Genomic DNA, 13,943 nt, shown 5'->3' with positions numbered 1-13,943 from the left:
TAAAATAAATAAATAATTTAAAATAAACGAATGAATGAAACAAAAGTAGCTTCTTAGTTATAGTGTGCTGATGTTTGTGTTCATTGCAATCTAAGAAATGACACAATTTGTGTTATTTAATCTTTGTATGGGGATTCCTTTTGAGATTAAGACTGGTATGGAGTAATGTGAAAGCTCTGAATTGAGAATAAGCAAGTAAGATCTTACCTGGGACTGACTGGTCTCATTAGTGCCTATAATCACATAAGAATGGGTTATTTTCTTTGGATGATGTGTAACTGCCTCTAAACCTGTATTTGATGACTTTCTGCAAGTTCAACAGTGAATTCAATAGTTAATAGTTCTAAATTAAATTTAAAGTTGACAGCATAAGAGTAGATTACTTAATTTTTTTTAATGTTTATTTATTTATTTTTGAGAGAGAGAGAGAGAGAGAGAGAGAGAGAGAGAGAGAGAGGAAGGGAAAGGGAGGGAGAGACAGAGAGGATCTCAGTGAGGTTCTGCACTAACAGTGCAGCTTGTTTGGCACAAGCTCAAACTTATGAACCAAGAGATCATGACCTGGTCCAGAATCAAGAGTCGGATGCTTAACCACCTGAGCCACCCAGTTGCCCCAAGATAAATTAACTCTTTTAGGGCATATTGATTTATCTTTACCATCTTGGCATACACAGGGAGAGATCAGAAAAACGTTTTTGTGAAGTCAAGAAATAATTCTTGTTGTAGGGCCTTGGCCATCCCATCTCATGGTGCCAGCCTGTCACTATGCAGGAGTCGCCGATCAGAGACTAAACTGGAATCAAATATTTGGGTTTCTAGGTAGTGAGCAAATCTCCTTTGTCTCAGAAATGATCAGGTGAGAGATATTTGCCAAAGAGGCAAAAGATGAACGGTTGTGAGCCAAAGCCAGGGCTCCCAAACTGAATGACTGTTGAAATAGAAGCATTTGAAAAGTGAAATTCAGCTAGCTTAAATTCACCCAATTACTAGAATGTGGATAAACCCTTTCAAAAATGTCTGAATACATTAATGAAAATGAGTTAAGATTAGAAACGCAAGAATTAACCTAACAGACAAGAAACCTCATGCCCAAACAGCCCAGGGTGGAGTATGAACTGAACTAGAAATAGAGGCACAACAGACTTTTGAATTGAGTCCGTAGCATTTTCTGAACATTTTACGTGTGGAGCACTGAATAAAGACCAATGATATTACTGAACACTTGCTATGTGTTCCAGGCACTATAACTGGCACTTTTACTCTACATGAACAATTTCAGTCACTGCTCGAAACAACCAGAGAGGAAAAGTACTCTGTCTAAACCCCCACACAACGCAGAGGCAGAGACGGGGCTCAAGCCCAGATCTCCGTGTGTCTCCCCTGTGGCCTGACCACTGTGCTACCAGGCCCTCTGTTGTTTTCATTCACTCTAGAGATCTTCTTACATAAACTAGTGGTTCCAGGCCAAGAATTAGGAGGCAAAGTGTGGGTCTGAGCAGATGCATCGTTTACTTTGAAATCTCTTTAAGTGAACTTCCTTTCCATTTCCTGACTGAGGAGGTAATAAAAAGGAATTTTTCCTTTTTCTTCAGCTAATTTCCCATGCCCTGACATGATGGCATGTATGGTTGTCATCGTAGCCAGCTTCTAGGCAGTCTGGTGGGATTATGTGGGGACCATCACCCAGCTGGCAGGCAGGAAAGAGGCCTGGGGGACAATGGCATTCAAGGCGCTCAGGGCCATCCCCGGGCTATCCACAGCCCCAGTCAAGGTACAAAGTTTCACCACCACAAGGATCCTTCTTGGGTCCCTTTTATAATAATACCTTATCTGATTTGAAAACATTCAATTTGCATTTTGAGTGTCAGTGGACTCCTACTGGATGGGCCTTTATATTAGGCTCTATGTATTAGTGGAGACAGCTGAGATCCAGAAGTGAGGAGACCCAGGCTGCCCGTAACGTGTAACAGTTGGGTGCTACCAACTGAGCCATTTGACGTGAGTCTTCTCATCTATAAAAACTGGGATAAAAATTCCCAACCGGCATGCTGTATGGTGTGGAAGAAAGCAAACACATTATAAACCAATGGGGACTTCTGTCCTCACTCCTATTCCAGTTTCTGACCATGTAGAGACTCATTTGGCATACAAGAGCTTTGTGGCAGAGGAGGATTAAAGGTATTAGGGGGTGTTATTGGCTCAGTTGTGCCTCCCTCCCCCAAAAAGATATGCTGGGGCCCTAGCCCCCAGTACTTCAGAACGTGACCTTATTTGAAAATAAAGTAGTTGTGGTTGTCATTAGTTGAATTAAAGTGAGTTTCATCATGGATTGGACCCCTAATCCGATACGACTGATGTCCTAATAAGAAGGCAGCCCTGTAAAGACAGCCGCACAGGGAGAATGCCATTTAATGACGAAAAGAGAGACTGGAGGTACAGAGCTGCAAGCCAACGAATGCCAATGAATAGCCACCCAGCACCAGAAGTCTAGGAACAGGCAAGGAAGGACTCTCCCTTACAGTTTAGGAGGGAGCAGGGCCCTGCCAACATCTTGATTTCAGACTTCTGGTCTCCAGAACTGTGAAGGCATAATTTCTTGTTGTTTTGAGCCACCCAGTTGGTAGGATTTTGTTACTACAGCCCTAGAAAACATACAAGGGGAAAGAATAAAAGTCATTTTAAGTGCTAGTGATAAACTCATCCGCATTGCTGGCAAGCACTTTTAGGGAGCAGATCCGGCATGACTCATTTATCCGATTTAACCTGTGGCATTGGGCCTTTAACAGTAGTCACTTCATCATTGAACGCGGATGAATAAAGGCACTAGACAATGAAAGACATTTACAAAATGAAAATCAGGCTGTTGTGAAATCCATAAAAGGGCATCCTTTCATAAATTGAATCTAGCTAGGGATTCCAGATTATTGGATCAATGTGGTCATTTGCTAGACATGAAATGTTTGTGTCTACTTGGGAGGATATTTTCTTCCTCAAGTTGTATATTGGAAGAAAAGTTTAAATATTCTGATTTGGAAAATAATGTAATGTGATGGTACTTTGGTACCATCAGTATAAAATCTACAACTGCAATCTAAGCATCTAGCAAATGGAAACTCTCCAGTTAAAGAGATATCAGGTGATTATAGTGGGTTAATCTATAATTGTTGATCCCTTTGATACATAAAATTAATGCGGTACCTGCATAGCTATTAATGACAGCATAAATAACCAGGATTTCAAGCATATTCTTGGGTTTCTCTGCAACATAAGAATCTCCTTAAAAAATCTCTTAAATCCCCTTTTCAATAGAGTTTAAATTACCCTAATTCTTATTACCATAATTACCCCTAGGAGAACAACATTCTTTTAGTAGGCAAACATCATTGTGTGAGGCTGATCACTTAATCTGCACAAAACTAAAAATATAGTTTTGCTTCCCTTTTTAATTGATCCATAGTTAGTTTTCTTTAGACTTGTTATTCATTTTATATACTCTCTTTGAAAATGCTCGGCAGAAATTTGTGAAATTTGATTTCAAATTTGAACAGGGTAGGAGTTCTTTTTTTCCTCTCATGGAGGAAAATGCTTTCTTAGGAGTCTCGTGCACTCTTCTGTAATGTCAGAAAGATACAGAACACTTAACTACTTATGGGCAAATGTGTATATTGATACTGAACCTTGGTTTAAAATAGGAAAATACAGACCTCTCAGGAAAGAAATGAAGCTGACTCAGAATACTTCCCAGGAACCTCAATTTAACATTGTTCATTCCTATAGAATAGAAGTGGTGAGCTTACACTAAGTCACATTTAATGTAAGACCTTTAATCTTTTCAAAAATTGAGCCAATGGCTTCCAACACAGAAACCATACTTTTTAGGCTACTTGTTTATGATTATTCTGTTTGGATACTGCAGAGTATAGCATAGTACTGGGGAGGTTTGCTTCTGGAACATATTTGACGATTCTGCTCATTTAGCAAATTAATGGTTGCAACAAGAACATTTTATCAATTCACTTAAATTGCAGGTCAGTTATAACGACCTTGTTCTTTCCACCTGTTGAAAGCCTGAAGCAAATTTTGCTAGAAGCCTTATTTTCTGGTTGCTTGTTGGACCATAAATCCTACACTCTCTTGCCATCCTGACCAAAAAAAAAAAAAAAAAAAAAAGACAAATGATTGTTCTCACTAGTGAGTCTGAATGTAAATCACATAATGTGATGGGAGCCTGTTTTTGAATATTCAACCTTTACCACATGCCTATTGAATACCTAATATTTTCCAGGTGTTTTATTGCAAGAGAACCAACAAGAATACCTTTTAAGGTCCCTTATATCATATGAATTAACGGTACCTTTTCTTGGTTAGATTTAGTTACAGCCATCTGTCAAAGAGAAGGATCTGAACTTGAACTCTTTTGGTCAAATGTGGCCAAAGTTTTCCAGCTAGAACTAGATTTCACCCTGGAACACAAACTGCCGAGATTTCCTGTAGCTGGGTTTTCAACTTGATTAATCAAGTAGAGCCACTTTTGCGTAGGTAATGGGGACTTGAGAGGGAATTGTCAAACAAGGTTTGAGCTAGGACAAGAGTACCATTTAGTTTCATTTTGTGAACACTCGTAAACGTTCCAAAGTTATGTACGAATAAATCCATTGCCTTGAGAGGAACGCCAGCTATTCGGAGCTGAGAAGCCAGCAAGCTAGTGCGAGGAGAGAGACACCAGAGCATTTACCAAAGCAGAGTAAGTGAGCAGAGCAAGTAAGCCTCAGGGATGCTCTCTGAGGTGACTTCGCTTTCAAGTTTTGGTATTCTTCCTAGCAGCAGCATTCTAGACATGGGGTGTGGTCATTTTTACTTTGCATTCAGTATCGACTCCTGTGTGCTTTGCGTTGGGAGCCAACCAGCAAGAGCTTCCCTTCCTGATCCTGGACTGACTTCGGGCATTGAGGACCTCTGTCTATGCCCCACAGGCTCGTGTTTCTTACCATTGCTCTCAAAGGCTCCACTTTGGTCCAATGTGGGGCTTTTCTCTGTACTCATCCTCCTGGATTCAGCTCTTTCAGGATGGATCATATATTCAAATTATCACTTCTATAAGACTTCAGGACTCAGGGCTTTCTACCACTTCTACCTTAAGGCATTATGCTCTATCTCTCTTAAATTTCTCCCTAAGCCTTTCAACTATAGCGTCTACTCTGATTTACTTCTTGGCTCTCTGTCTTGCTGCCTCTAGAGTTTCTCTCTTGGGAAATTCCCTGGCTTGAAATTTTTTCAACTGTTGTTCAACAAAATATCAGAACACACATCCTTCCAGTCTTGATCTAACTCTGGTTCCCCACTCAGTTTCTTCTTGGCAGCAGGGTTACCCATATGCACTGACATTATTTATCGTCATGTTTAAAGTTGAATTTTTACCCAACATTCTTGGGATGTTTTTCTTATACTCTTCCGAGAATTCATGGAAAGTTGATCAAAACAAATGAACTTGGTTAGGTGTCATGTTTAGAACAGCCATTAGATTCTCTTCTTCCCTCATTTAGGGGTTGACAGCACTTAGTCCGATCGTACTGTCTTACACATTGATATTGTGTACTTGTGCTTGTCCCTGGGTCAAGTTAGCTTTGGTATCTAATACTTCTCTTCCTGGCCAGCTGGTCATTCAGGTAAGAAAAACTTTCTTCTTTTTTCCCCTGTTCACCCCAATCAATAGTCCCCAGGCAGTCTTGGCTGTGGCCAAATATCTTTTCTTTCCCCCTACCCCCAGATTCTGTACCTCTTCTTTATGATTACTCAGGCACCTTGGACTAATGTCTCCACCGAGCTCTACCCTGTGCTTGCCTCCTCAGCATGTGTCCGGTCTCCTGGTATAAAGGAAAGATCCTGTGATTCTTTGGCTTGCATCCTCCGGGGCGTTGAGCAAGTACAACAAAGACTTAGGTTTAGCAGTCTTTTTATTATGGAGACCTTTCCATTGATAGTCTCCTCTATTCTCTTGGAGAGCCTGGAGAAGTTTCACCTATGGACGTTTCAGTGTCTATAGCTTAGGATTGGGCAAGTAGGAAGCTGCTTCTTCAAAAATGTTTTTCTAGCTTTTTTGTTTTTGTTCTGTTCTTTCACAGGGAGATGTCCTTCTAAATCCTGAATGCCTATTCACGTGGAAGCTCTGAGCTGTGGCTGCTTTACAATTAACTGAGCGTTGTGTATGTGCATTTTCTTATATTGATACAAAGACTTTGTGCTGTCCGTATGTGGGCCAGATAGTAACACATCCATTGAGGAAACTGAGGCTCAGAATGGTTCCATGGTGTGTCCAAGCCAGAAATGGCTGAGCTGAGTCTTGCACTCTAGTTTATTGTCTCCTACAGGAGGTTTTCCCCCTTTGGAGCATTCTATTGCCTGGCCTTTATTAATAAGTTGTCTCTACTGATTTATCATCAAGGTGAAGTTTGAGTTCAAGTCTAATCATTTTCTACCCCTCAGTGGGTTATCCCATCAGGCAAGTATTCTTTTTTTTTTTTTTTTTAATTTTTTTTTTTAATGTTTATTTATTTTGGGGACAGAGAGAGACAGAGCATGAATGGGAGGGGCAGAGAGAGAGGGAGACACAGAATCGGAAGCAGGCTCCAGGCTCTGAGCCATCAGCCCAGAGCCTGACGCGGGGCTCGAACTCACGGACCGCGAGATCGTGACCTGGCTGAAGTCGGACGCTTAACCGACTGCGCCACCCAGGCGCCCCAGGCAAGTATTCTTAACCTTACACTTGTGTAGGTTGGGAGGCCCCTACTCGTCTGTCTCAGGTGCCTGGTGTCAATGTCACACCATAGAATCAGATGCCAAACCTATTTTAGCTAAGAGGGAATTTAGACTCCATTTACTCTAATGCTGCCACTTAATGGATAGAGAGCCGAAATCCAAAGAGATTTTGTGATTTCTGTGTATAGCTTGTTGTGATTGCTATGCATAGCTTGCTGGAAATAACACTCAGTTCACTGCCTAGATTTCTTTAGTCCTAGATGTTCTTCACTGTTATATCTGGGTTAAAATGGACACATTCTTAGAAGAGAAAGGTCTTTATGTTGTTATGAGTTACTAACACCAATGTGTGCATTAGCCAGTCAGATCTTTCCAACTGAGAGCTAATTCAGATCGCCAACCCAGCTGGCCTACATACCCAACCTTGAGGTGACGAATGCCTGATCTAGACCCTCTAAATATTAACTGCCCAACAGCAAAGACTGCATCACTTATTTTGTAAGGTTATTTCAGTTTTCCTCATTTTAAATGTCTTTCTATCAAAGGCTTGATGATTTGGAAGTCTGCACAAGATGGAGGCGGAGAAGGGCACTCTTAACTGGCATAGAAGAGGTGGGAATTGCCTCAGAACTTCCGCAAAATGCTTAAATCCCTAAAGGAGAGAATCTCTTCAAACTTTTTCAAGATTTTTTAATCAGAAAGTTTTTAAATACACACACACAAAACAACCAATTTTATCTTCTTGATTTATTAAGCTTAGACTCTCAGATAACTACTTGTCATTCACAGGCTTTCCCCAGACGTTGAATTTGCTTCATAAAAAGTTATCAGTAGGCCAAATGTCTGGCAGGGTATCAGGTATGAAAATGTCATGGTCCTTGATTGTTTAGTTGCATGTGTATAAATGTGAATTAATGAAATTGTAGCAGAATGGTCTTGGTGGGACCTGTGTCTTTAAAACATGGAAACAAAAGATTCATTTATTAAGGTTCACCTTTAGCTAATAGACTGTGGAAAAAGCTGTGTCAAACTTCAGAACTAAGCAAGGCTATTTTTGCCCCTGGGAGTCTCGGAGGCAATGTATAGTGATACAAGTCAAGAGGTAAGCAGCACTTAGGAAACCTGGTTCCGTGGCTGAACATACTCGTGAAGGGCACTGTAAGAGAAAATTCTTGGATTGGTTTTAGAGTTGCAACCAGTAGAACTTTCTTGGGCAGAGTGTTAGTTGAAAGGGAGGCTATAATTTCAAATGTCCTGTTGGTATTCTATTAAAAAGGAAGGTTGTTTCCCATCATATTTTGTTCTGGGGGAGTGGTTTGAATTGGATCTCCTTTGTAGCATACTTAAGAAAAATTGGATGCTGCATTTGTTGTTATTGGTTATTGACGTGTTGTGTCAGAGGGGATTATCCCTACGAGGAAGTATTCTGGTTGGTAATATGGAATTTCAGTTCTTCCCACCCCACACATACTTAGTCTTTTCATTTTCTTCTTGCCTGGGAAACAAGAGAGTGCTCCTTGAGACAGAGGTATGTTGTGCTGTAATTCGTACAGATGGAAACTTCGGGTTAGCTATGAGCTAATACAAAATTTTAGCAGCATGGATTCCAGAGCGGGGCCAAAAAGTGCTCTAGAATTTGTGGAGAGGAAAACAAAGATTCAAAACTGAAACTGGTCCTGATTTGAGCTGAGAATATAAATTCCTCTGATGTCAGGAGATGACTTAACTAGCATAGACTTGTCCGGAAATCTATTCTTTTTATCATTTGTTTCTTCAGTCTTTGGAGGCATTTGACCTTTCATAACACAATGCTAGCATGGAACTATTTGGCACTCAAATGAGTAGAGAATCCTATTTTCTTTTTTGTAGGACTGATCTAGGAAGTCATGACAAAGTTGTTCATGTGAATAGTTACTCATAAATATTACTCTTAGTTGTTTTTTCAAAAAGGTAACTTTAAACTTTTTTTCTGTTTCCCAGAAAAAATTAGATCCTAAATGAATACTTTTTTGTGCCGCTTGGTGTCTAAGAGTATTTCTTTATGTCGTCTTCTGAGGTTATGCTTAGTAGCCTTGAGAAGAGCTTTAAACTATTTTGGCTTGCTATTTATGATGCACCAGTCTGTGTTTTAGGTTGAGTATCACTCCCTATCACATTAATCAATCTTAAAGCATACATTGGAATTCCCTAATAGCTGATAGTTTTTTACTTGACAGTGTTTTGAATAATTCAACAGCACTGAATGTCTAAGTTGCTTAATTTTTCTCAGGTGAAACCAAGAATCTAGAATGATAAAGTAGAATGGGAACCTCACACATCACCTGGCATCAACACTTGGATTTTAGACATAGGAACTGTGAGGCTGGAGAGAATCTGAGTCTTTCTTGAGGTCATATTGCTAACTTGTGGCAGAGAGAAGAGAGGAAGATAGAGAGGCTCAAAAATTAGGCAAACTTCTTCACTGAGGGATTTTTTTTTTTAGGGCCACTGATATGCTGACATGTGTTATAAATCCCCAACGAGGAGAAAATGTTTAGTTGTAGGGAAATTTAATAAGCAGCTTTCCCCAATTTATTGGCCAAGGAACTACCTTCCTGGCAGAACAGAACAATCTTAGGGTTCATTAAACATGCTTTAGAAACATTGTTCTTTTACTGACTCCATCATTTAACCAAAATATGCATTTTTTAAACACGTGAAACAGTCTTGACAGCCGTAATTTTACATTTTTGTTGGCCTAATTGTTTATATCTAGGGGAAAAGATATGGAGATGCAATGGAAATGAGAATAGTAAGTGACTTTGGAATTGTCTTTGTTCTGAATCCTCAGGGCATAAATTAGATTTAAATCCTAAAAAAACAAATTAAGTGGCAAGGGAGTGAGAAGTTTCTTAACTCTCAATATGTAAACTGTAAAACAAAGATAGAGAATGAGCAATGTTTTGTTGCAAGGAGCACAAAATTCTTAAACATTATGAATACATGTGGAGGCATAAAGGATGAACCTTGTCTTGCTTCTCCTAAGTCAGCAAAGTCTATCCAAATTATGACAATGACAATTGTATCAATAAGAAACTATAGTAACTATGTTATATGAAATTGAATATATTCACTTAAATAAAACAAGGTGTTATGCCCAGAATTCGTGATCCCCAAAGACCGCCAGGGAGCTGAGTCCGATGCAAAAGCAAAGAGCCTTTATTTGAGCTAGCTCAAGCTCAATCCCCTACCTGCACCGACGACGCAGCGGTGAGATACTGGGGAGAGAGAGCGAGTTTCAAAAGGACAAAGGTTTTATTGGGGCCTAGGGGCAGTTGGTGAGGTAATGGCTGTGGCCTCAGCCGATTGGCTGGGGAAGGGTCGGAGTCCTGTGAGGCAGGTGAGCGGGAGGTTACTCAAGGGGAGGAGGCATGGTCAAGGTGAAGGACACAGAACAAGATGGAGTCGGCCGGCATAGGTCCGCCCTTTCAAAGGGACGTCCAAAGGAAATGTTCATGAAATTGTGGTCAAAATTACTAGACTGAACAGAATTCGACAGAGACTTTTATTATTTTCCCCCCAGGAGCACATTAGAGCTCTGAGGACAGAGACTCACGTTTTTGTCCACTACCTGTACTCCCAGTGCTTAAAAGAGTGAGTGGTATAAAACAGATGCTCAGAAAATACTTGTTGAATAAAATAATTTAGTTTGTTTTATTAATTATACTTCACTGATAAGGTGATGCAGACATTCATTTAAAAATTTAAACATTACTTGGGTGCCTTGGTGGCTCAGTTGGTTAAGCATCTGACTTTGGCTCAGGTCATGATCTCATGGTTCGTGAGTTTGAGCCCGGCTTAGGGTGAGCTCATGCCTCACTTCAGTGAGCCCCGCTTCTCCCTCTCTCTCTCCCTCTCTTTCTCTGTCTCTTGCTCACTTGTGCCCTCCCCTCAAAAAAAATTTCAAACATTATGGAAAAACACAGGTTGAAAAGTTATATTTATTCTTCATCCAAAATTTCCAGACTCCCACCATGGAAGAAACCATAGTAACCAGTTTGCATAATGTTCTTCTAGAATGTTCTATGCAAATCTAAGCATGCATACATATATATGTATATATGCACATATAGTTTTTACTTTTTTTAGAGAGAGATCACATGCAAGTGGGAGAGGGGCAAGGGGAGAGAGAGAGAATCTTAGGTAGGCTCCATGCTCAGTGTGGAGGCCATGGTCGGGCTCACTCCCATGACCCCAGGATCCTGACCTGGGCCAAAATCAAGGGTCAGAAGCTCAACTGACTGAGCCACCGAAGCGCCCCTACACACATATTTATAAATATAGTTGTTTTTAAACAGGTAGAGGCACACTGTATAGATTGGTCTATATCTTATTTTTTTTCACTTAAATATCTATCTTAATGACATAGATTTTAAGAATTGCTTCCAATAAATGAAAAACTGTATAACACTGACATTTTACTTTTCATTTCTTGATGATTTCATGTTATAAACCATTTGTGTTTCTTTTCTATGAACTGCCTCTAAGTTCTTTGTCATTTTTTCTGTTGGTTTAATGGCCTTTTATAACTGATTTGTAAGAGGTCTTTATATATGAAGGAAATGAGCTCATTGTCATATGTGTTGAAATATTTTTCCCAGTTGATCATTTGTATTTTGACTTTGTTTGGTATTTTTTTCTGTGCAGAAAAAAACATTTTTTTATACAGTCTTAACTCACTAATCTTTCTGGAATTTGGGTTTTGTGTATTGCTTAGGAAAGCGTTCTCCTCTCCAAAAAGGAAGAAATTGCCCTATATTTACTTCTTATAGTTTTATTACTTTATCTTATATATTTAAATCTTTGGCTTACCTCAAATTTTCTTTGATGAAAGCTTTGTTAGATGTTTTCCACATGGTTCATCAGTTGAATAAACTACATTGATAAATTTCAATATATTTAAGCATTCATTAAAAATAATCTAACTCTGGGGTTACCTGGGTGGCTCAGTCGGTTGAGTGTCCTTCTCTCGGTCTTGGCCCCGGCCATGATCTCGCAGTTGTGAGACTGAGCCCCACATTGGGTCCACGCTCACAGTGCAGAGCCTGCTTGGGATTCTCTCTCTCCCCATCTCTCTGCCCCTCACCTGCTCATGCTCTTTCTCTCTCAAAAAAAATTTACCTTTATTATTATGGAAAATTCCAAACTTACAAAAGTAGATAGGGAAGAGTGGGGAAGATGACCTGATAGGCAGGATCTGGACATTTTTCACCTGATAAAAGACTGGAAATTTTCATTCCTTTCAGTTTAACAACTTCAGCTGCGTTTGTGGGAATGATCCCTCACATTACTTTCAACAATTAAAACCAACAACCATTTCCCTAAAGGAAAACTTAAAAGTCTCCACAATTTTAAAATGTTGTAACAGTAATGATTGCTGGGAGCAAAATATCAAATGATATAATTCTATTTCCCTTCTCATTACCTTTCTGTTACTCTTCACTCCGTGATCTCGAAGGGTGCCTACAATCACACGGAAAAATCTGACTCACTGAAGAACAACCTCAGCAGAATTCATTTTGTCCATTTTCTAAGTCTAAGTGGATTTTTAACATTTTCTCAGCATAGAGAGAATATAGAAGCAAATGCTTGGATGACAGTATGTATTAGTGTATTTTGTTATTTTGTGTTCCTGGCAATATTTTTATTTTTATCTTATTTTTCAATATATACCTGGCTAGACTTGGTGAATCAAAGGCACAGCTAGTGTTAAAAGATGCTGCATTAAAATATATAATCATTGCCGGAGAATGAGAAGATAAGCCACAGACTTGGGAAAATATTTGCAAAAGGCATATCTGATAAAGGACTGCTATCCAAAATATACAAGGAATGCTTAAAACTCAACAAAAAGAAAACAAACAACACAATTAAAAAATGGGCAAAATATTTGCGTATACACCTCCTCAAAGATACAGAAGACAAATAAGCATATGAAAGATGCCTAGCATCTTACTGTTGTTCAGGAAAATGCAAATTAAAACAACCCATTAGAATGGCCCAAACCCAGACCACCGACAACACCAAATGCCAGTGGGGGAGTGGAGCAACAGGAACTCTCATGCGTTGATGATGCGACTGAAAAAGAGCACAGCTATTTTGGAAGGGAGTTTGGCGGTTTCTTACAGAACAAAACCTATCCTTACCATACTATCCTTCAATTGCACTCTGTGGTATTTATCCAAAGGACTTGACAACTTACGTCCACACAAAAATCTGCACAACAGATATTTATAGAAATTTTGTTCACAGTTGCCAAAACTTGGAAATAACCAAGATTTCCTTTCTAGGGGAATGGATAAACAAACTGTGGCCTATCCAGTCAATGGAATGTTAGCTAAATGGATATGAGCTATCCAGCCATGAAAAAGCATGCAGGAACCTTAAATGAATCTTCTAAGTTAAAGAAGCCAGTTTTGAAAAGGCTACTACTGTATAATTCTAACTGTATGACATTCTGGAAAATGCAAAACTATGAAGACAGTAAAAAATCAGAGGTTGATGGGGTGGGGTTAAGGAGAGGACTTTCAGGGCAATGAAAATATTCTGTATGTTACTCTACTGGTGGATACGTGCCATTATAGATTTTTCAAAACCCATAGAATGTACAGCACCAAGAGTGAATAGTCATGTAAACTATGGATTTTGGATGATAATGAGATGTTAGTTGTAACAAATGTATCACTGGTGGCAGCAGAGAAAGGCGCTGAAATCTCGGACTGTAATGGTGAGTTTTCTATTTTTTTTCTGGCAGTTTTTATCAGTTTTTGCTACATGTATTTTGAAGCTCTGTTACTATCTGTTTAAACTTGGAGGGCTTTAGGGTGCCTGGGTGGCTCAGTTGGTTAACCAGACTCTTGATTTTGGCTCAGCTCATGATTGGTGTGTCAATTCGAGTCCCTCATCAGGCTCTGTGGGCAGTGTGGAGCCTGCTTGGGATTCTCTCTCTCCCTCTCTCTCTGCCCCTCCAGGTTCTCACTTTCAAAATAAGTAAATAAACTTAAAAAAACCCAAACGGGTAGGACTTTTGGATCTTCTTGATGAATCAACCCCTTTGGCATTATGAAATGCCCCTTTATGTCCCAGCTAATATACTTTGCCCTAGGTACAATTTGTCTGATATTAACATAGCTTTCTTTTGATTGTTA

The 13,943-nt window shown here is 39.6% G+C and overlaps 1 protein-coding gene across 10 annotated transcripts in view; it reads left to right on the top strand.

Moving 5' to 3' along the window:
- IPCEF1 (interaction protein for cytohesin exchange factors 1) overlaps window positions 1–13,943 on the top strand; it is a 178,748-nt gene that overhangs the window by 3,293 nt on the left and 161,512 nt on the right. Inside the window, exon 2 of one of the 10 annotated variants that reach the window (XM_030316632.1) lies at window positions 6,123–6,203. The exons of 8 other annotated variants lie outside the window; for them this stretch is intronic. The gene's annotated coding sequence lies outside the window, so the exon portion shown is untranslated. Of the gene's footprint in view, window positions 1–6,122; window positions 6,204–13,120; window positions 13,523–13,943 lie in introns of those variants that run through there. One more of the 10 variants, XM_030316633.1, reaches the window with a different exon arrangement.

This window comes from Lynx canadensis, chromosome B2 (genome assembly GCF_007474595.2).
Source record: "Lynx canadensis isolate LIC74 chromosome B2, mLynCan4.pri.v2, whole genome shotgun sequence".
Taxonomy (NCBI): Eukaryota; Metazoa; Chordata; class Mammalia; order Carnivora; family Felidae; genus Lynx; species Lynx canadensis.
The sequence above is the reverse complement of the archived record's forward strand: the minus strand, read 5'-3'. Positions and strand labels throughout refer to the sequence as shown.